The sequence below is a fragment of the Chiloscyllium punctatum genome, chromosome 36 (assembly GCF_047496795.1).
Source record: "Chiloscyllium punctatum isolate Juve2018m chromosome 36, sChiPun1.3, whole genome shotgun sequence".
Taxonomy (NCBI): Eukaryota; Metazoa; Chordata; class Chondrichthyes; order Orectolobiformes; family Hemiscylliidae; genus Chiloscyllium; species Chiloscyllium punctatum.
Window position 1 is genome coordinate 62,202,027 of NC_092774.1, and position 21,384 is coordinate 62,223,410.

The following is a 21,384-nucleotide window of genomic DNA, read 5'->3' on the forward strand; positions in this document are numbered from 1 at the left end:
CCCACCCCCCCCACACTCCCCCACCCCCACACACTCCCCCACCCCCCCCCCACACTCCCCCACGCCCCCCCACACTCCCCCACCCCCCCACACTCCCCCACCACCCCCCCCCACACTCCCCCACCCCCCACACTCCCCCACCCCCCCCCACACTCCCCCACCCCCCACACTCCCCCACCCCCCCCACACTCCCACACTCCCACACTCCCCCACCCCCCACACTCCCCCACCCCCCCCACACTCCCACACTCCCACACTCCCCCACCCCCCTCACTCCCACACTCCCCCACCCCCCCCCACACTCCCCCACCCCCCACGCTCCCCCCCCACCCACCCCTCCCTCCCCCCCCACCCTCACACACTCACATATCCACTTCCACATGCACACGCAACCTCTCACAGACTTATGACTTTTTACACTCGCACATACACATATTCTCTCACAACACCCATCCCCCCTCCCCCAACACACACACACTCCTATAATTTGGTGATGCCGGTGTTGTACAAGGTTAAAAATCACACAACACCAGGTTATAGTCCAACAGGTTTAATTGGATATTCCCCTAAGACACCCGAAAGGCAAAGCCTCCAACTTTGAAAAAATAATCTTGTAACCTGAGAAAGGGCGAAATGAATTGATACACTGTTTCAAATGAGGCACTGAAATTACTAGGTTCAAGAGAAAAATAAGAACTTCATCCACATATACTGTGCTCTTATACGCCCTTGATACCCCCTCTGGGCCAACTATATTGGGATCCCTACACTGGGGGATGTGACTACAGATTGTTTTGGTTGGTTGGTCTCCCAACTGCCTGCGTAGTCACCTTTGTAATCGTTTTTACATGTTTTTATTGATTGTGAAGTTTGGTCGAACTTCATAGTGGTTCCCCCCTGGTAACGACCTGACAGAGGAAACTCAATAACGGAGAGTTGCTTTGATCTGCTCTGCGTTGCTTTATTGGTATGGATTTTATCCAGTGCTAGTTTTAGCTATAGTAGGGGATTTTAATCTTCTCTTCCGTTGCCAGAGTATTACTCTTGTCAGGCCGGCGAATACAACCCGAGAAGAAGCGCGAGACGGTTGGTGACCTTCGTTCATTTAATAGATAACGTTGGTAGCTTGACGATTATGCAGAACACCATAGATCCCGGTTGGGTGTGAAACCGGGCAAATAACCGCCCCGCACGGTTGTTATTGGCGGCACTGTGCACAAAGTGTATGAGCCAAACAAGGAGTATGCCATCCATTTCTACACAGACGGATGAGACCTTTACGATTATCCCGACACGGTTGCCCTCAGGCAGGCATAGTCGGGACAAGACATAGTCGAGTTGAAAGATCCGTAGAGAAGGCCTCTCTCGAATCCCGTCCTCTCGACAGTTGGACAATTTTAAACTCTAGTTTTAAAGGGCCCTTTGATTTTAGTCACAATAGAGAATCAGAGAGAGAAAGAGTATTGAGTTTAGGGTAAATCCACCGGTTGTCATTGAGAAGGATAAAATAGAAGTAAAATTATCTATTGGATATTTAATTATTATGTGTAAATTATGTCCTGTGTAAATACAACAGGACAATTTAGGAAACACTTAAATAAATGTAAAGGGACAAAATCGGTTAGAATAAAATGTAGTAAATGCGACTGGGAAGGTAGCTATCACTCAGTCGCATGTCACTATCCAAAATGTCATAATAATAGGGAAAATGGAGAAATAGGAAATATGTTTCAATGTGAACTGTGTCCTCTAAAATTTACATCGGCTATAGGTTTGGGGCAGCACGAGAGGCACATGCACCCCCTGTATTAAGAAATTTAAAAGGAATCAAAATAAAAGGGATAATTCTGAAAGCGTAGAAAAAAGTAGGAAAGGAGTTTGGTCCAGCTCCGAAATAGTGATATTAAAAACATTGGAGCAAGAATTTAGTGGCCGTAAAAATATCAATAAACAAATCGCTGAGAGATTAAAAACAAAAAAAATGCTGAAACAGATTTCGGACAAAAGATGATTATTAATTAAGCAAAATAAAAATAGTGATAAAATAGAGGATAAAACATGCAATAAGGAAATAGTCCCTAGTAATGATAATGAGACAGATGTTAGAATTGAGGAAAGAATAGCCAGAGACTATTTTCCAGGGCAGAAATGGCTAACACGAGGGGTCATAGTTTTAAGCTGGTTGGAGGAAAGTATAGAGGGGATTCTTTACACAGAGAGTTGAGAGAGCATGAAATGCGTTGCCAGCAGCAGTTGTGGAAGCAAGGTCATTGGGGACATTTAAGAAACTGCTGGACATGCATATGGTCACAGAAATTTGAGGGTGCATACATGAGGATCAATGATCGGCACAACATCGTGGGCTGAAGGGCCTGTTCTGTGCTGTACTGTTCTATGTTCTATGTAATAATAGATGGAAATAAACACTTAGGAAATGTTAGGGAGAAGGGAAATACAGAATTGACTAAAAAATCATTTAATGGAATTACTAGATATTTTGAGGACAAAATAAGTAAAAATAAGTGAATAATGGTAAACGATAATGATGGAATTATGAATGAGATAATTAGTAAGTTATGTAATAGAAAGGATAGTAAAAAAGTAGGTAAGGAAAAAGTTGAAAATAAAAATGGAAACACTCAGTATGAAAACAGGCAAGTTATAAGACAACAACCTAATAATGCTAGAAAGAGATATAGCAAAGAAAAAAGGACAATTTAAAGAAACGCAGCGCTATATTTAAAAAAAAGACAGTATCTAGCGAGAACCATTGATGGAGGCTCCAACTAAATGTGTCTGTCCATTAAGTAAGGGATGAATTGGAAGAATATTTTAGTAATGGACTATCAATTCCCAATGAAAACAGTAATCTAAGAGGTTTAGCCAAATATAAAGGTAATATAGATAGTACCTTTGAACAACATGCTTACCAGCCCTATTTCGGTGGAAGATGTCAATCAGGCCGTTAAGGCAATGAATATTAGAATCACGCTGGGGTTGGATCAGATGTTGGTCAAAGGACACAATTGGAATATTTAATAAAGATAATAGGGTAATCACGAGAATCTTTTCTATTTGGTTAAAAAACGGGTAATATCCCTGATTCCATAAAGATATGTAGAACTGTATTAATTCCAAAAATTAATGATGAAGACGGATTAAAAAGATATAAACAACTGAGACCGATAACGATAGGCCCGATTTTATTAAGACTTTTTACAAAAATTATCGTGAAGAGATTAACGATAATAGATTTAAATAAATGTCAAAAATAGTTCCTCACTGGAGTTGCTGGCTGCAAGGAAAATATTAAAATCCTCAGTAATGTTATCAATGGAGCCAAGAAAAAGAAAAGAGAATTAGCAATAGTATTTGTAGACTTGGGGAAAGCCTTCGACACGGTGGCGTATAAATTAATAATTAGCGCGCTTAAAAGATTACAGCTTCCCCCCAGACTTTATTAAATTAATCGTAAATTTGTATAATAATTTTACAGTAATTAAGGGTTTTAATTGTGAGACTAATTTGATAAAGATTTTAAAAGGAGTAAAACAGGGTGACTCTTTGTCACCTATACCTTTTTAACATTATAATGGACCCCCTCATCAGTACACTCGAAGAGGTTAAAAAGGGGATTTTTTTTAGGCCCTGAAGGTGATAGTCACCACTGTGTATCCCTTGGTTTTGCAGACGATATAGCCCTAGTTAGCCAAAACTCATAGAAAAATTCTGTAATTAACACTGGGCTGGAAGTCAACATGAAAAAGACAAAGGGTTTTTCATTTTATTTATAAGAACAAGACGTTTATTTATAATAGTCCGGGTAAAATGGAACATTTAATGAGATGGAAATACAGTATATAGAGCCAGGTATACTGATAAATATTTGGGGGCAAAAATTGACCCATAGATTGGCATAAGCCAATCTCATTGAGAGGATCAGTTAGGTAATTGGATAATAAATCTTAAAAAGTCCTTTTAAAGCCAGTACAAAAATTCGAGTTACTAAAATCTTATTTTATCCCTAGATTATATTGTTATCTTATTTTATCTGAGGTGTCCCAAAATTATTTAAATAAACTAAGATAATTTAATTATAGGTAGGGTTAAAGAAATTTTGCATCTCCCTCAATCCATCGCAAGACGCGATATTATGTGCCAGGAATCGCGATGGCGGCCTTGGATTGAATAAATTAAACCACATTTATTCCAATTGCCATCTTGAGAAAACTTTGAATCGTTATATGGATCCTCAGATGAAATTCATCATGCCTCATTTTTATTTGAGGGGGACAAATACAATGTCGAAAATGCAGAAACTAAGTAGATTAAATTCATTGAAGGAAATTTGGAATCATATATAGGTGGGCAATTGGAGGAGAGAACAAATATTATTGATAATGAGAACATCAACGGTATTGAAGAATATAGCAGCAAAAACTATACTAATTGGAGAGAATTGAAAGTACAGAAATGGATTGGTCTTGCCCTGTCAGGGGGCAGGCATCCATTATTTTAAAAATGATAATATTTCTCATAATTGGTTGAAAGGGATTCAACATATGAAGAAGTCGAAAGCAATTAACTGAATCCTTTTAAGAACAAATTTATCTATCCCACAAGGGGCAACATTGGCCATATGGAAGGCCGTTTAATATTAAAAAGTGTCAGAGATGCAATGAAATATCGGAAACAATCACACACATATTAGGTTGATGCCCATATGTGAAGAACATGTGGATTAAGAGACATAATAGAATCACCGAGGAATTAACTAAGTTTATTAAGACAAGAGGATGGACTACTTATATAGAACCACGAATTAAAGATAAAATGGGGGAAACTTTGGATTCCGGACTTAATATTAAAAAAGAGAATCTTATTGGATGTGACAATTCGAATGGACAACCAAATTAACTCGCTTGAGCAAGCTTGGGAGGAAAAGGTGAATAAATATAAAACATCTGGAGAGAGAAATTATGGCTCTTGTTGAAGGAACAGTTGTATCCTTCTACGGATTTGTGACGGGATCCCAGAGGCAATTGGTTTAAGAAAAACACGACTTAGTGAAAGACCTCGGGACCGAAAAATATAAGACCTTTTCAAGGAACACCACGATTCTGGTTTTTATCCCTGACTCTCGAGCTGCTAAGGATTTTTATGGATCTCTAAGAACTCTATTAATATCTCTATTGGACATAATTTAATAATGTTTTAAAATTTTACTTTAATTTTAGATAAAACTTTATGATTAATTTTAGTTAATATTTTAAAAAGTTAAACTTTTAGTAATAAAGTTATGTATTTTAAATCACACTAAAGGTGGTGGGTAATATGGGTGAATAAATTTAATTTTCACTTTCAACACAACAAAATAATGAGTAAGTGGGTATCAGTTGAATAACCCCAGCTCAACCCTCGCTTGATTCTAATTCTGATTCATAAAGTTCGATCCCATTCCCTTAAATATCCTCTGGCTGTCGCTAGCTAGATAGGGGTACTACTACGTCGATGAGTGACAAAAAAAACTCGAAAAACAATCTATTCAGATGGTGAGTGCAAAAATAGCCAAATGCTCATCATCTAATTAGTGATGCGCATGAATGGATGAACAAGATTCCCTACTGTCCCTACCTACTATCTCGTGAAACCACAGCCAAGGGAACGGGCTTGGCAGAATTAACGGGGAAAGAAGACCCCTGTTGACCCTTGATTCTAGTCTGGCACTGTGAAGAGACATAAGGGGTGTAGAATAAGTGGGAGGCTTTGGCCGCTGGTGAAATACCACTACTCTTATCGGTTTTTTTCACTTACCCAGTGAGGCGAGCCCTGAGGGCCTTTCGCTTCTGGTCATAAGTGCCCGGGCAGCCGGGCACAACCCGCTCTAGGGACACTGGCATGTGGGGAGTTTGACTGGGACGGTACACCTGTCACACCGTAATGCAGGTGTCCTAAGGTGAGCTCAGGGAGGACAGAAATCTCCCGTGGAGCACAAGGGCAAAAGCTCGCTTGATCTTGATTTTCAGTACGAGTACACACTGTGAAAGTGGGGCCTCACGATCCTTCTGACCTTTTGGGTTTTAAGCAGTTGTTGTCAGAAAAGTTACCACAGGGATAACTGGCTTGTGGCAGCCGAACGTTCATAGCGACGTCGCTTTTTGATCTTTTGATGTCGGCTCTTCCTATCATTGTGAAGCAGAATTCACCAAGCGTTGGATTGTTCACCCACTAATAGGGAACGTGAGCTGGGTTTAGACCGTCGTGAGACAGGTTGTTGTTGCAATAGTAATCCTGCTCAGTACGAGAGGAACCGCAGATTCCTTATTTGGTGTATGTGCTTGGCTGAGGAGCCAATGGTGCAAAGCTACCATCTGTGGGATTATGACTGAACGCCTCTAAGTCAGAATCCTGCCTAAATGTAACAATACCCTAGTGTCGTGGATCACTGGTTGGCCGAGGATAACCGACTCCGGTCGGTGTGTATCGCCATTCGATTCTGGTCTGGAGTGCGGCCGTATGGGCGTCGCCTCTCTCCTTTACTTGCACCTCATGTTCATGTAGACGACCTGATTCTGTCTCAGGGTTTCGTAAGTAGTAGAGCAGCTACCTCGCTGTGATCTATTGAAAGTCATCCTTCGAGCCAACCTTTTGTCAGTAACCATGTGCACGAGAATTTACTCCCACGCACGTTCGTACGCACCCGTCTGTTACCTCGGCTTTTGCTTGGGCCCCACATCGAACCTGACGCCCCGTTGACCGTTCCACACTCACAGGTGCACCACCTCTCCCCGGGGGTGGCGGCAACGGCAGTCAGGCCACAGTCAAAGTGGGACATGCTGAGTCGAGGGGGGCAGCCCTGCGTGTTCGTGGCGGGGGGGGGGGGGGGAGCGCCGTGGAAAGATCAGCGAGTTGGTCGGTTGGTGGTCTTCCTAAGTTGTTCTTGCCGCACCACCTCGGCATGCCGTCGCCTGGCGGTCATCCGTGCTGCTCCCTGGCCAGGAGCAGTCACGCGATGCCCCCAGACCAGTGTGCGGAGTGTGGGTCGTGTCACCCACTTGCCATGGGCGCACGGCAAGCTGCGGGGGACACAGGGTACCTGCGAATGGGTCGCAGGTCAACCCACTATTTTTTCCCTCCTCCTCTTTGCTTTTCGAAGAGGTAGGTTACTGAGTTCTCTCAGTAACCAGTGACACTTAGAATTTTTTTGAGTCAGTCCAAACAGGAACTGGGGGGCAGGGGGTGGGGAGAGGGACTAGATGGTGGGGGGCAGGGGGACTGGATGGTGGGGGGGGGGGCATTGGATGGGGAGAGGGACTGGATGGTGGAGGGCATGTGGGGTTTGGAGAGAGAGGGGGAATGGATGGGGTCAGAGGATGGGAGAGAGACTGGACAAGGGATAGAGGTTGTGGACATAGAATGGACAGGAGTGCAGAGAGTGGGGAGAGAAACGACAAGGGTGGGGTGTCTGAAAGAGAGAGGGAGAGAAAAGGATAGGAAGCTGGGGATAGAGACAGAAAATGGAAGGGGTGTTGGGGGAGTGAGAGAGAGAGTGAGTGAATGGATGGTGTGTCAGGGATAGAGATAGAATGGACAGGGTGTTGGGAATAGAGAGAGAAAGAATATACATAGCGTTGGGGGAGAAACAGATTGGATGGGGAGCTGGTGTGGGTGGTAATGGACAAGGGGCGGGGGGTAATGGAGGCAGGTGCTCTGAATGGTGGGGGGAATAGACAGGGAACTCTGGGAATGACGGGGGGTCATTATAGGAGGGGGTGGTGGTGATTGCATCCCATCCACTCCCAGCATCCCCTTCTCTGCACATGTGCAGTGTAGATATTTGTGATCACCACAAGCGAGAGTCTGGAATATTGTGAGCGCAGTCACCATCACGTCCTGGAATCAGCAAACCACCACCCTTTCTATTTTGAAAACTAAAGGGAAGACTAAGTGGGTGATATACTGGAGATGGCAAGAAGTGGCTGAGGAACTGAACTGAGGGTGAGCGCTTTCAGCAGAGGGGAGGTGGGCAAAAACTGGAGGATGGAAGGATGAATTCGGGGTGGAATCCATTGAAAGGGGCAATAATTGGGAGACAGAAATTTCGGGTAGAAGATAGATAAGGCTGTTCCATACAAATATTGTGGGTAATCCAAGGTGGAGGACGGGAAAAATTTCTGGCTGGAAGAGCTGCTTTTTTGTTGAGGTATTTTAGGTGTTGGAGGTGATTTCCTTTAATTCCAGGAGCAGCAATTACTGTTTTATATGCTGTTGCATTGTTTTGGAACTTTGGAAAAAAAACGTCAAAACAACAGCAGTTTTAAAGGGAGAAGAGCAGACAAAGGAAGCATATGGTGAGGACAGTGCAGGAGACAGAGAGAGGGAGAGAGAACCTGCACAGTTTAGTTGGGGATCATTTACTGAAAGGTCTGTTTCCAGGCTGTATGACTACACAGCCTCAAATGAATGGGGATCAATCCCAAAGGGATATTAAAGGTCTCGAGCACCACCTTAGGCACATGTGTGGACACCTTCCAGATAACTGAGAGCAGTGGGGCACTGTGAAGTTCAGTACATCAGTTAGCTAGCAAGTTCTCTTCGGGAGACTTGTCCCAAGAAAGGAAGCTGTTCCTGTCCCATCAACTGGACTGTGGATCAGTTTGGAGCAGGTCCTATATCTCTGACAACATCAGTGGACAGAGTCGAGAGTGTGATGCTGGAAAAGCACAGCAGGTCAGGCAGCATCCAAGCAGCAGGAAAATTGACGTTTAGGGCATAAACCCTTCATCAGCAATGAGGCTTGTGGGCCGGGAGCGCTGAGAGATAAATGGAAAGGGGGGGGGGGTGGTGTTGGGGAGAAGGTAGCTGAGAATGAGATAAGCAGATGAAGATGATTGGTCGGAGAGGAGGGTGTGGCGGATAGATGGGAAAGGTGATGGACAGGTCAGGAGGGCGAGTGGAGGCTTGGGGCTGTGATAAGGTGGGGGGGAAAGAGGAGGAGGAGGAGGAGGATACATGAGGAAACTTTTGAATTCCACATTGATCCCATGTGGTTGCAGGGTCCCAAGGTGGAATAAGAGGTGTTCTTCCTCCAGGTGTCAGGTGGTAAGGGTTTGGGATGGAGACAGCCCAGGACCTCAATGATCTTGATGGAATGGGAGGGGAAGTTGAAGTGTTCAGTCACAGGGCGGTGGGGTTTGTGGGTGTCCCAGAGTGGTTCTCGGAAATAGAGTGGACCTGAACTTATGGGAATTTATATTTGCCAGGATTTGGTGTTGGAGAGACTGTTAGGTCTGAAGGTTGATAAGTCTCCGGGACCTGATGGCCTGCATCCCAGGGTACTGAAGGACGTGGCTCAGGAAATCGTGGATGCGCTGGTGATTATTTTCCAGAGTTTAATAGAATCGGGGTCGGTTCCTGAGGATTGGAGGGCGGCTAATGTTGTGTCACTTTTTAAGAAGGGTGGGCGGGAGAAAGCAGGAAATTATAGACCAGTTAGTCTGACCTCAGTGGTGGGAAAGATGCTGGAGTCTATTATAAAGGATGAAATTACGGCACATCTGGATAATAGTAACAGGATAGGACAGAGTCAGCATGGATTTATGAAGGGGAAATCATGCTTGACTAATCTTCTTGAATTTTTTGAGGATGTAACTCGGAAGATGGACGAGGGAGATCCAGTGGATGTAGTGTACCTGGACTTTCAGAAAGCTTTTGATAAAGTCTCACACAAGAGGTTAGTGAGTAAATTTAGGGCGCACGGTATTGGGGGCAAAGTACTAGATTGGATAGAGAATTGGTTGATAATAGGAAACAAAGGGTAGTCATTAACGGCTCCATTTCGGAATGGCAGGCAGTGACCAGTGGGGTACCGCAGGGATCCGTGCTGGGACCGCAGCTTTTTACAATATATGTAAAATGATATGGAAGATGGTATCAGCAATAACATTAGCAAATTTGCTGATGATACAAAGCTGGGTGGTAGGGTGAAATGTGATGAGGATGTTAGGAGATTACAGGGTGACCTGGACAAGTTAGATGAGTGGGCAGATGCATGGCAGATGTAGTTTAATGTGGATAAATGTCTGGCAAGAACAGGAAGGCAGATTACTACCTCAATGGTATCAAATTAGGTAAAGGGGCTGTTCAGAGAGATCTGGGTGTTCTTGTCCACCAGTCAATGAAGGCAAGCATGCAGGTACAGCAGGTAGTGAAGAAGGCTAATAGCATGCTGGCCTTCATAACAAGAGGAATTGAGTATAGAAGCAAAGAGGTGCTTCTGCAGCTGTACAGGGCCCTGGTGAGACCACACCTGGAGTACTGTGTACAGGTCTGGTCTCCAAATTTGAGGAAAGACATTCTGGCTATTGAGGGAGTGCAGCGTAGGTTCACGAGGTCAATTCCTGGAATGGCAGGATTGCCTTACTCAGAAAGACTGAAGCAACTGGGCTTGTGTACCCTTGAATTTAGAAGGCTGAGAGGGGATCTGATTGAAACGTATAGGATTATGAAAGGATTGGACACTCTGGCAGGAGGAAACATATTTCCGCTGATGGGGGAGTGCTGAACCAGAGGACACAACTTAAAAATATGGGGTAGACCATTTAGGACAGAGATGAGGAGAAACTACTTCACCCAGAGAGTGGTGGCTGTGTGGAATGCTCTGCCCCAGAGGGCAGTGGAGGCCCAGTCTCTGGATTCATTTGAGAAAGAATTGGATAGAGCTCTTAAAGATAGTGGAGTCAAGGGTTATGGAGATAAGGCTGGAACAGGATACTGATTGGGAATGTTCAGCCATGATCATATTGAATGGCGGTGCAGGCTCGAAGGGCTGAATGGCCTACTCCTGCATCTATTGTCTATTGTCTATTGTCTAATCCACAAGTTGGCGTCCTGTCTCTCCGACGGAGAGAAGCCCACATTGGATGCAATGGATACAGTGGATGACACTGGTGGAGGTCGAGGTAAATTTCTGTCAGATGTGGAAGGATCCTTTGGGGCCTTGGATGGAGGTGAGAGGAGTGGTATGGACACATGTTTTACACTTCCTGTGGTGGCGGGGAAGGGACCGGGAGTGGGGTGTGGACTGGTTGTGGGCGCATGGACCTGACGAGGGAGTCGCAGAGGAAATGGCCTCTCTGGAATGCTGGTAGGGGTGGGGAGAGAAAAATATACCTGGTGGTGGGGTCCGTTTGTAGGGAGCAGAGGCTGATGTGATGTATCCGGAGGTTGGTGGGGTGGAAGGGGAGGATGGTGGGGGGGTGGGTTCTGTCCTTGTTCCATTGGGAGGGGTGGGGTTCAAGGGCGGTGTTGTAGGATGTGGAGGAGATGTGCTGGAGGGCATTGTCGACCACGTGGGAAGAGTAATTGCGAACTTGGAAGGAGGAGGAGGCCCTTTGGGATTTTCTCCGGTGGAATTGGTCATCCTGGGAACAGATATGGTGGAGGAATTGGGAATAAGGGATTGCGTTTTTACAGGGGGGGGGGGAAAGAGGTGTAATCTAGGTAGCTGTGGGAGTTGGTGGGCTTGTAGTAGATGTCCACGGTTAGTCGGTTGCCAGAGATGGAGAGGTCCTGGAAAGGGAGATGGTCCAGGTGAATTTGAGGTCAGGGTGAAAGGTGTTGATAAATATGACGAACTGTTCAAACTCCTTATGAGAGCATGAAGTGGCACCAATATGGTCATCGATGTACTGGAGGAACAGGTGTAGCTGAGGAAAATGGACTGTTCCACGTACCCGACAAAGAGGCAGGCATAGCTGGGTCCCATGTGGGTGCCCATGGCTACCCCTTTAGTTTGGTACATTGGTTTGGATGCCATCTGAGGTTTGAGCGGATCACTTCAGTGGGAACGTGCAGTCCTGGGCTCAGTGAGCAGCACTGCAAGCAAAGCTCACAGAATCCAACAGGGAAACAGGCCCTTCGACCCAACAAGTCCACACTGACCCTCTGAAGAGTAACCCACCCAGACCCATTCCCCTACCCCATTAGTCTACATTACCCCCTAAACAATACACTGCACCGACACATCCCTGAACACTCTGGGACAATTTAGCTTGGCTAATTCACTTGCTCATGTTTGGATTGTAGGAGCACCCAGAGGAAACCCTTGCAGACATGGGGGGAGAATGTGCAAACTCCACAAAGACAGTCACCCTGAGGGTGGAATCGAACCCCGGTCCCTGACGATGTGACACAGTGGCACTAATCACTGAGTTACTGTGCCGCCCGTTCGTCAACCTGGGGTTGGGGGAAGATGGGAGGGATGTGGGGGTGCTGTCTCGCAGAAAACAAAGCCTGACGCTCCCCCTGCACCCACTGTCAGAACGGGCAGGAGGTTCAGTCCTGGGGGTGACCCACATCAGCGTCGCCGGCGGAATCTGCTGCTGCCCCCTCTGGTGTCTCTGCAAGTTACTGGACGACGTGAACCTCAGCCTGCACTTGGGGCAGGGGAACGGCCTCTCCCCGGTGTGGACCCGCTGGTGCCTCAGCAGGTTGGAGGCCTGGGTAAAGTCCTTCCTACACTCAACACAGCTGAACGGTCTCTCCCCGTGTGGACTCGCTGGTGCCTCAGCAGGTTGGAGGAGAGTTTAAAGCCCTTCCCACACTCAGGGCAGGGGAATGGCCTCTCCCCGGTGTGGACCCGCTGGTGGGTCAGCAGGGCAGAGGAATTACTGAAGGCCTTCCCACACTCAGAACAGCTGAAGGGCCTCTCCGCCGTGTGGACCCACCGGTGGGTCAGCAGGTGGGAGGAGCGGGTAAAGTTCTTTCCACACTCAGGGCAGGAGAACGGCCTCTCCCCGGTGTGGACCCGCTGGTGGGCCAGCAGGTTGGAGGATTTGCTGAAGGTCTTCCCGCACTCAGGGCAGGGGAAGGATCTCACCCCAGTGTGGACCTGCTGGTGGGCCACGAGGGTAGAGGCCTGGGCAAAGCTCTTCTCACACTCGGGGCAGGAGACTGGTCTCTCTGCTGTGTGGGCCCACAAGTGGGCCATCAGGTTGGAGGAGCTGGTAAAGCCCTTCCCACACTCGGGGCAGGGGAATGGCCTCTCCCCGGTGTGACTGCGCCGATGAGTCTCCTGGGCAGACGGGAAACTGAAGCCTTTCCCACAGTCGCCACACTTCCACGGTTTCTCCATGGGGCAGGATTCCTCAGGTTTCTCCATGGCTGAAGCTTCAGCCACACACAAACGTGTGTACAGCCCCTCCCCGGTGTGAATTCCTCTTTCCAGGCCGTATAACTGTTTCTGGCTCCACACTCAGTGCACTGCAACAGTAGGGTCTCTCATCCAGTCCCACTGATGTTGAAAACATTATGAAACAGGAACCAAAAAGCATTGCTCCATCTCACAGAATCATAGTTGAAAATCTTTGCTGTCCCGATGGATTGAGTGACTGTCAGACATTGATGTGAAAATGATGACTGCAGATGCTGGAGATCAGAGTCGAAAAGTGCAGTGCTGGAAAAACACAGCAGGTCAGGCAGCATCCAAGGAGCAGGAGAGTCAAGCATAAGCTGTTGATTTTGAAACTTCCATCTTCAGATAGTCTGTAAAAAGCGATTACAAAAGTCATCATTGTCAATCCGGTGGGAGGTGGGGTCGGAATGAGACAACAAGGTATTGACACCGACACCAGAAAGAAACTGAACATAGAGACGGGGCAAACGTTAGTGGCAAGCCAGAGTCAGAGAGAGACACAGCACAGAAACAGGCCATTTGGTCCAACTCATCCATGTCGACCAGATATCCAAAATTAATCTAGTTCCATTTGCCAGCATTTGGCCAATAACCCTCTAAACCCCTCCTATTCATATACCTATCCAGATGCCTTTTAAATGTCATAATTGTACCAACACTCACCACTTCCTCTAACAGCTTTGTACACACACCACCTTCTGCATGAAAAACCTGCCCCTTAGGTCCGTTTCTAACAAATTGCTCTCCATCTAAACCCGTAGCACTATAGCAATCCCAGTCTATGTTTGAAAAGTTAAAATCCCTAACAATAACCATCCTATTACTCTTACAGGTAACTCAAATCTCCATACAAATTTGTTTCTCAATTCCCCACTAACCATGAGGGTGTCTACAACACAATCCCAATAAGGTGATCATCCCTTCCTTATTTCTCAGTTCCAACCAAATAACCTTCCTGGATGTATTCCTAGGAATATCCTCCTTAAGTCCAACAGGAATACTATCCCTTATCAAAAACACCACTCCCTCTCATCTCTTGCCTCCCTTTCTATCCTTCCTGTAGCATTTGTATCCTGAAACATTAAGCTGCCAGTCCTGCCCATCCCTGAGCCACGTCTCTGTAATTGCTATGATATCATATCCCATCTTCCTAATTATGCCCTGAGTTCAACTGCCTTCCCTGTTAGACCTCTTGCAATGAAGTAAATGCAGTTTAATTTGTTAGTCCTACCTTGCTCTCTGCTTTGTCCCTTCCTGACCTGACTGTTTGACTCACTCCCTTTCCCAACTGTACCAGTTTCATGTTGATCTCTTTCCTCACTATTTCCCTGGGTACCTCCCCACGCACTCACCTTGCTAGTTTAATTCGTCCCGAGCAGCTCTTGCAAATTTCCCTGCCAGTATATTAGCTCTCTTCCAATATTCAGGTGCAATCTATCCTTCTTGTACAGGTCACATCTACTCCAGAAGAGATTCCAATGATCCAAAACTGTGAACCCTTCTCCCATGCACCAGCTCCTCAGCCATGCATTCATCTGCTCTATCCTCTCTATTCCAACCCTCACTGGCAATAATCCAGATTTTCCTAGATTCGAGGACCTTTCTACACTTTCCCTTCAGAACCGCATCCTTTTTCCCTTCCTATGTCATTGGTTCCAATGTGTACAATGACCTCCAACCGGTCCCTCTCCCTTTTGAGAACATTCTGCACCCTCTCGGAGACATCCTTGATCCTGGCACCAGGGAGGCGACACACCATTCTGATTTTTCGCTTCTAACCACAAAAGCATCAGTTTGTACCTCTGACTAGAGAGCCCCTTATCACAATTGATCACTTGGAACCCGATGTTCCCCTCATTGCATGAGAGCATGTCTCGAGACCAGAAACTTGGCTGTTCATGCTACATTCCCTGAGAGATCATCACCCCCTAAATTTTCCAAAACAGCAGACTTGTTTGAAATGGGGACAGCCACAGAAGACTCCTGCACTACCTGCCTACCCCTCCTACCTTTCCTGGAGTTAACCCATCTCCCTGACTGTAGCTGCGGCTTTTCTCCCTTCCTATCATTGCCAAACCATCATACCCCCAGGTCTTGTAAATTCCTCATTATCTCGAACTGTCACTGCAACTTATCCAAGCGATCCAATAGGATTTCAAACAAACACACTTACTGCAGACATAATCATCAGTAACATGGATACTCTCTCTAATCTCCCACATCTGACAGGAAGAGCATATCACTCTCATAAAGGCCACCTTTGCTCCTTCACAACCTCCAGACCCAGAAAATAGCACCGTCTTTTTGCTCTAAAAAAGTGCTCCGGGTTAACACAGTACTTGTGGTTTATATTTTTAAAATTTAATCAAGAGACAGATGTCAGTAAAACATATAATCAAGAAAGAATCCACTCCATTCACGACTGCAGACTTACAGCTAAGTTACACATTAAAGACTATACACTTCTCTGTTCCTGTTCTGTGAGCTCCCCCACACAGGTTCCTCCATGGTCAGCTGTGAAGTTTGTTGTTCATTAACCTTTCCCAGATGCACTGCAATGTCCAGTAACTGTGCAGATTCACTGCAGTGTAAATTTATTTTTCTCTCTCCCTCATTTTGGACTCCTAACCATGCCCCTTATAAACCTCTATAAGGTCATCTCTCAGCCTCCGATGCTCCAGGGAAAACAGCCGCAGTCTTTTCAGCCTCGCCCTATAACTCAAACCCCTCCAACTCTGGAAACAGCCTTGTAAATCATTTCCAAACTCTTTTAAAGTTTCACAACATCTTTCTAACATAGGAGACCAGAACTGAATGCAGTATTCCAAAAGTGGCCTAACTAATGTCATGTACAGCCATAACATGACTCAGAACTCCTGTGTTCAATGCTCTGATCAATAAAGGCAAGCGCCACCAAACGCTTTCTTCACTACCGTGTCTACCTGTGACTCCACTTTCACAGAACTACAAATCTGCACTCCATGGTCTCTTGATGCAGGAACACTCTCCACAGCCTTACCATTAAGTGTGTAAATCCTGCCCTGATGTGCCTTTCCAAAATGCAACATCTCACATTTATCTAAATGAAACTTAATCTGCCACTCCTCGACCCATCAGCCCATCCATTCAATTCTAATTTAGATTGAACTTTCTTTCCTCTCTTATTTCCTTAACGATGAAAATCTCCATCCCCACATTCTCCCTCCATTCTCACTTTGCTGAACCTAATCCATGCTGTACCTCATCCTGAAGGGTCTGGTTTACGCTGATTTACAGCCCACGCTTAGGGGATCTAATTGAAACATACAGAATACTGATTGGCCTGGACAGGGTGGATGTTGGGAAGATGTTTCCATTGGTAGGAGAGACTAGGTCCCAAGGACACAGCCTTAGAGTAAAGGGAAGACCTTTTAGAACGCAGATAAAGGGGAAACCTTTGTAGCCAGAGAGTGCGAAACCTATGGAATTCATTGCCACAGAGACTGTGTTTGGCAAGTCACTGAATATATTCAAGACAGAGATAAATAGGTTCTTGTGTATCAAGGATATTGAGTGTTGCAGGGAGAAAGCAAGAGAATGGGGTTGAGAAACTTGTCAGCCATGATTGAATGGTGGAGCAGACCTGATGGGCTGAATGGCCTAATTTCTGCTCCAAGGTCTTATGGTCTCTTGCTGTCCTGGACATAATGAGAGAGAACTGGGAGTAGGAGTTGGCCATTTGGTCTTTCAAGCCTGCACCAACATTGAACAGATCTGCACCAACATTGAACTGGATATGAATATACCTACATCTTGGTGGATAGGCTGGGACCTTTTTCACTGGAGCATAGGAGGTTGAGAGGTGATCTTATCAAGCTTTATAAAGTCATGTGGGGTATAGATGAGGTGAATGATGGGTCTCCTTTCCTTAGAATAGGGGTTTCAAGGTTAGGGAGCAAATTTTGAAGATGAGTGGAGAAAGATTTTAAAAAGACAGGAGGGACACCTTTGTTTTCCCATAGATAATGGTTCGTATGTGGAATGAATGTCCAGAGGAAGCGGGGATGCAGGTACAGTTACAACATTTAAAAGACATTTGGATAGGACATGAATGGGAAAGGTTTGGAGGTGTTATGGACTAGGCCAGACCACTCAAAACATTCTTAAGCAGGCAGCGCAGACCGTAACTTTGCTATTTGTTTCAGTAAGTGCACAGTGAAAATTACCTGAAGTTAGCTAGGTTGACTACCAGGATTTAAAACAGATAAATGTATTCACAAGAATACAGAATGAAACACAAAGAACAGAATATAGAATACCCACAGAACTCAGTCTGTCTAAACTAGTCTTGATTATGCTGTTCCTTTCTCCACACAGTCCACTGCTGAACTCACTCAAACAAGGCCTCAGCTTTCACAACAGATCACTTGGCTTTCATTATGCAGGTCACTTCGAAAACATAAAAGCTTGGGCCTAAAGTGTCATCTGTTGACGTGTAAACAAAAAAGGCGACCAATACCCTTTTCATTTCTGTACTAAACCATCCATTTTGGAGTCCGTGGCCGTTTTACCACCACTTTGAAAAAAACCAAGGACACGGTATCCTTGAGAAGAAGGACCAGCTTTTAGAAAAAGGACCAGTTTTATGACAGAGGGATATGGGCCAAACACTGGCAGATGGGATTAGTTTAGTTTGTGAACATAGCATGGACTAGTCGGACTGAAGGGTCTATTTCTGTGCTGTATGATTCTGTAATGGTCTCAAAACCATTTTCTTGCCTTCCCCATAACCATCCACTTCTTTGTTGTTCAAAAGTCAGATGACCTCAGCCTTGAATATATTCAATGACCACCTCCTCCCTCCCCCCCACCCATTGCAGGAAGTCAACCCCATTTTTGAACTCAATTCCTATTGCCTTGCTGACTGCTTGCTGCACCTGTCTGACAACTGGTGCAGAAGGACGCTGAGGTCCCTTTGTACATCCACACATCATTCCTGATGAAGAGCTCGTGCCCAAAGCATCGACTCTCCTGCTTCTCGGATGCTGCCTGACCTGTTCTGTTTTTCAAGCACCACACTTTACTCTGATCTCCAGCATCTGCAGTCCTCACTTTCTCCACATACCAATATATTATCATTTAAACCATGCACCTCCTTTCTGCCCTCTTTTAAAGCAATAGGCTTTAACTTTACATTGTGGTACTGCATTTGCTGTGCGTTTGCCAATTGAGACACAGACATGGACCAACTTTTCCAAAGTCTGTCCCCTCCCTGGATTCACTCCCTTTCCCTTCAGTTCGAGCAAGTCAGCAACTGAATCCCAGAACGAAAAAGAAATGAAAATGTGGGTGAGAAAAAAAAGAGTGCCGTACCCACAGATGTTGGACAGAGTTGCAATCTGGGGTGAAGCTCAATCTTCATTCAAATAGAGAGAAAGGAACAACCACATCTTGAGAAACTCACAGACCAACTTCCGCATCAGACAGAGGCGGCTCTGAATGGCAGGAGGACCAGGCTCCTTCCGGTCCTCCGGGTCTCACCATTGGTCCTTCAGAAAGAATTCAAGCGCTGTTTCCGCGGACAGTGACGAGCATGCTCAGTGCTTTTGCTGACACCGCAGTACATGCGCAGTTGTTGCTGACACCGCAGCACATGCGCGGTCGTTGCTGACACCCAGCACATGCGCGGTTGTCGCTGACACCGAGAAGCATGCGCAGTACTCGCTGACACCGAGAAGCATGCGCAGTACTCGCTGACACCGAGAAGCATGCGCAGTATGCTCTGTGGAGGTGCTGGCGATACTGACAGATTTTAAGCGTCCAAATGTCAATAGGAGAAAAAAAGCTGCAGTCACAATTTTATTTTTTCCTGTGGCTCGACATTTTATTCCTTTTGAATTTCGTCCGGCTTTGTATGTCTTTTCCCCAGGGTAGAGGAAGTCCAAAAGTAGCGGCATAGGTTAAGGGTGAGAGGGGAAAGATTTAAAACGGTCCTAAGGGGTAACTTTCATGTAGAGTGTGGTGTGTGTATGGAATGAGCTGCCCAGAGGAAGTGGTGGAGGCTGCTACAATTACAACATTTGAAAGGCATCAGGGTCAGGATGGGTATCTGAATAGGAAGGTGTGAGAGAGATATGGGCGAAATGCTGTCAAATGGGTCACTAGATCAATTTAGGAGATCTGGAGGGGATGGGCGAGTTGGACTGAAGGATCTGTTTCTGTGCCGTATGACTCTATGCGTCTATTTCAATGCAAGTTTCAGAAACATGACTGCAGCTTTTTAAAAAATAAATTAATATGCTTTTAGATGTTAACAATGTTTCTGAATATATCATTTTAGCTGTTCTTAATTTGAAAGATCAGCCATTTCTTGCGCACCCCTGTCTTCCAGGTAGAGTCATCACTATTGAGAAAGAGATACAGCAATCAAAGAGGGCACGAGAAAGTATGGAATGGAAGAAGGGGCGGAGAATGGACAGGGGAGTGGAGGTAGAGAGAGAGAGAGAGAGAGAGAGAGAAAATGACAAGGGACAGAGGGTGGGGTGCAGAAAATGAGGGGAAAAGAGAGAAGGCGGCTGAGCACAGAGAATTGGGAGGTGCAGAGTGTGAGGAGAGAGAGTGGACGGGGACCGAACGTTTGGGGGACTGACAGCACAAATCTCACCTTCCTCAGGACTGGTGTCAGTGTCTCATGAATTGGAACCCACTCCACCCACAGGAGACCTGAGGCAATTGTTTCTCAATAGATGCTTGGCTAATGCAGTAGAATCATATAATACTGACAGGCCATTTGGCCCATAAAATTCAGACTGACCTTCCAAACAGTATCCCATCCAGACCCACCCGTTTTTCCTGCAGTTCCCCATGATTAACCGACCCTCGGTTGCACATATGTGGACACTTTCGTATGGCCGATCCACCCTGAACTGCACCCAGAGTTAACTCATGCAGACAGAAGGGTGAGGACGTGTTAAAGTCCACACAGACAGCTGCTCAAGAGTGAGACCGAACCCAGGTCCCTGACATTGTGAGTCATTGGTACGAACCACTGAGCCACCGTGCCGCCCAGAGCTTTGATGTTCTGCTTTGTCCAAGTAGTTTCTAACTTCTCATGTGCCCTCAGCAGAGGCTCTCTCCTCCTGACATTGTTGGACCACACCCACTGCAACCTCCCTTTCCCACTTCTCCAGCCCTGAGCACATCGGTTCCTGAATCCTGGCACCTAACAGACAACAATGCCATCTGTGCTCCTGCTGACAACTGCAGAGAACGGAGACCATCCCTGTCACTGTTCTGTCCCTTACCACCACCTCCCCCTCCCCAATGTTATTTTTACTCCCACTGCCCAACCAGTTAGCTCCTACCACCTGCAGCCCTCTCTCAGATCCCCTTTACCTGCCAGACCTGCACTTGCACCCTCCTGACCCTGTCCACTGATGCAAACAAAAGGCTCTCTCCAGAAGGGAATGACCGTCTCTCAGAATAAAGTGCTTGGTTAACTTTCCCACTTTAACATCAACATGTCTGCAGCCTGGCTTCCAGCTCCATCTCTCTGAACGAATGTCCTCCAGGATGTGTTTGCCCTGGATCACAGCATCCAGAGCCTCCCACCTTCTGCAAATTGAAAGACAAGCCCCACCCTGCCCTCTCCAATGTGTGTTGTATAACTGATAGCCAAGTACGGAACCCATGAGGATGGCCTCAACAGGGACCTTGGTTTCATGTGACACTACAAGTGACCCCACTCACACAGGCTTGTACCCCATTACTCACACACGTTACCAAGCATGGTCGAATGCAAACACATGCTCTTATGCACAAACACACACACTCTCATGCATGCACACACATCAGTTTATGGGGTGAAATTGCAATTGCAGAATTTTATTTGCAGATACATTATATTTTGCTCAAAAAGCACACAATCTTCAGGCAGTCAATCCATGTGACATGTTATAAATCCCTACTTTGGAAACAGAACCAATCTGACTCAAGGTTGGGTTGCAGACAGAGTCTAACATGAGTGAATCAGAGGGTTTTCTTTCCCCAGAAAATGATTTCATCATTAGATTCTGAACTCCAGATTTCTGACTGAATTCCAATTCCGCCATCTGCTGCGGCGGGATTCAAACCCAGGAGTCCCGAGGAGTCCCCAGAACTGGGTTGATAGTCCAGTCGATAATGGCACTCAGCCCTTGTTCCTTCAATCT

At 46.1% G+C, this 21,384-nt stretch overlaps 1 pseudogene; it reads right to left on the reverse strand.

Annotated features, from left to right (window-relative positions):
- Window positions 1–18,663, reverse strand: part of LOC140460110 (uncharacterized) — a 38,314-nt pseudogene extending 19,651 nt beyond the window's left edge.
- Between the last annotated feature and the right edge of the window lie 2,721 nt (window positions 18,664–21,384).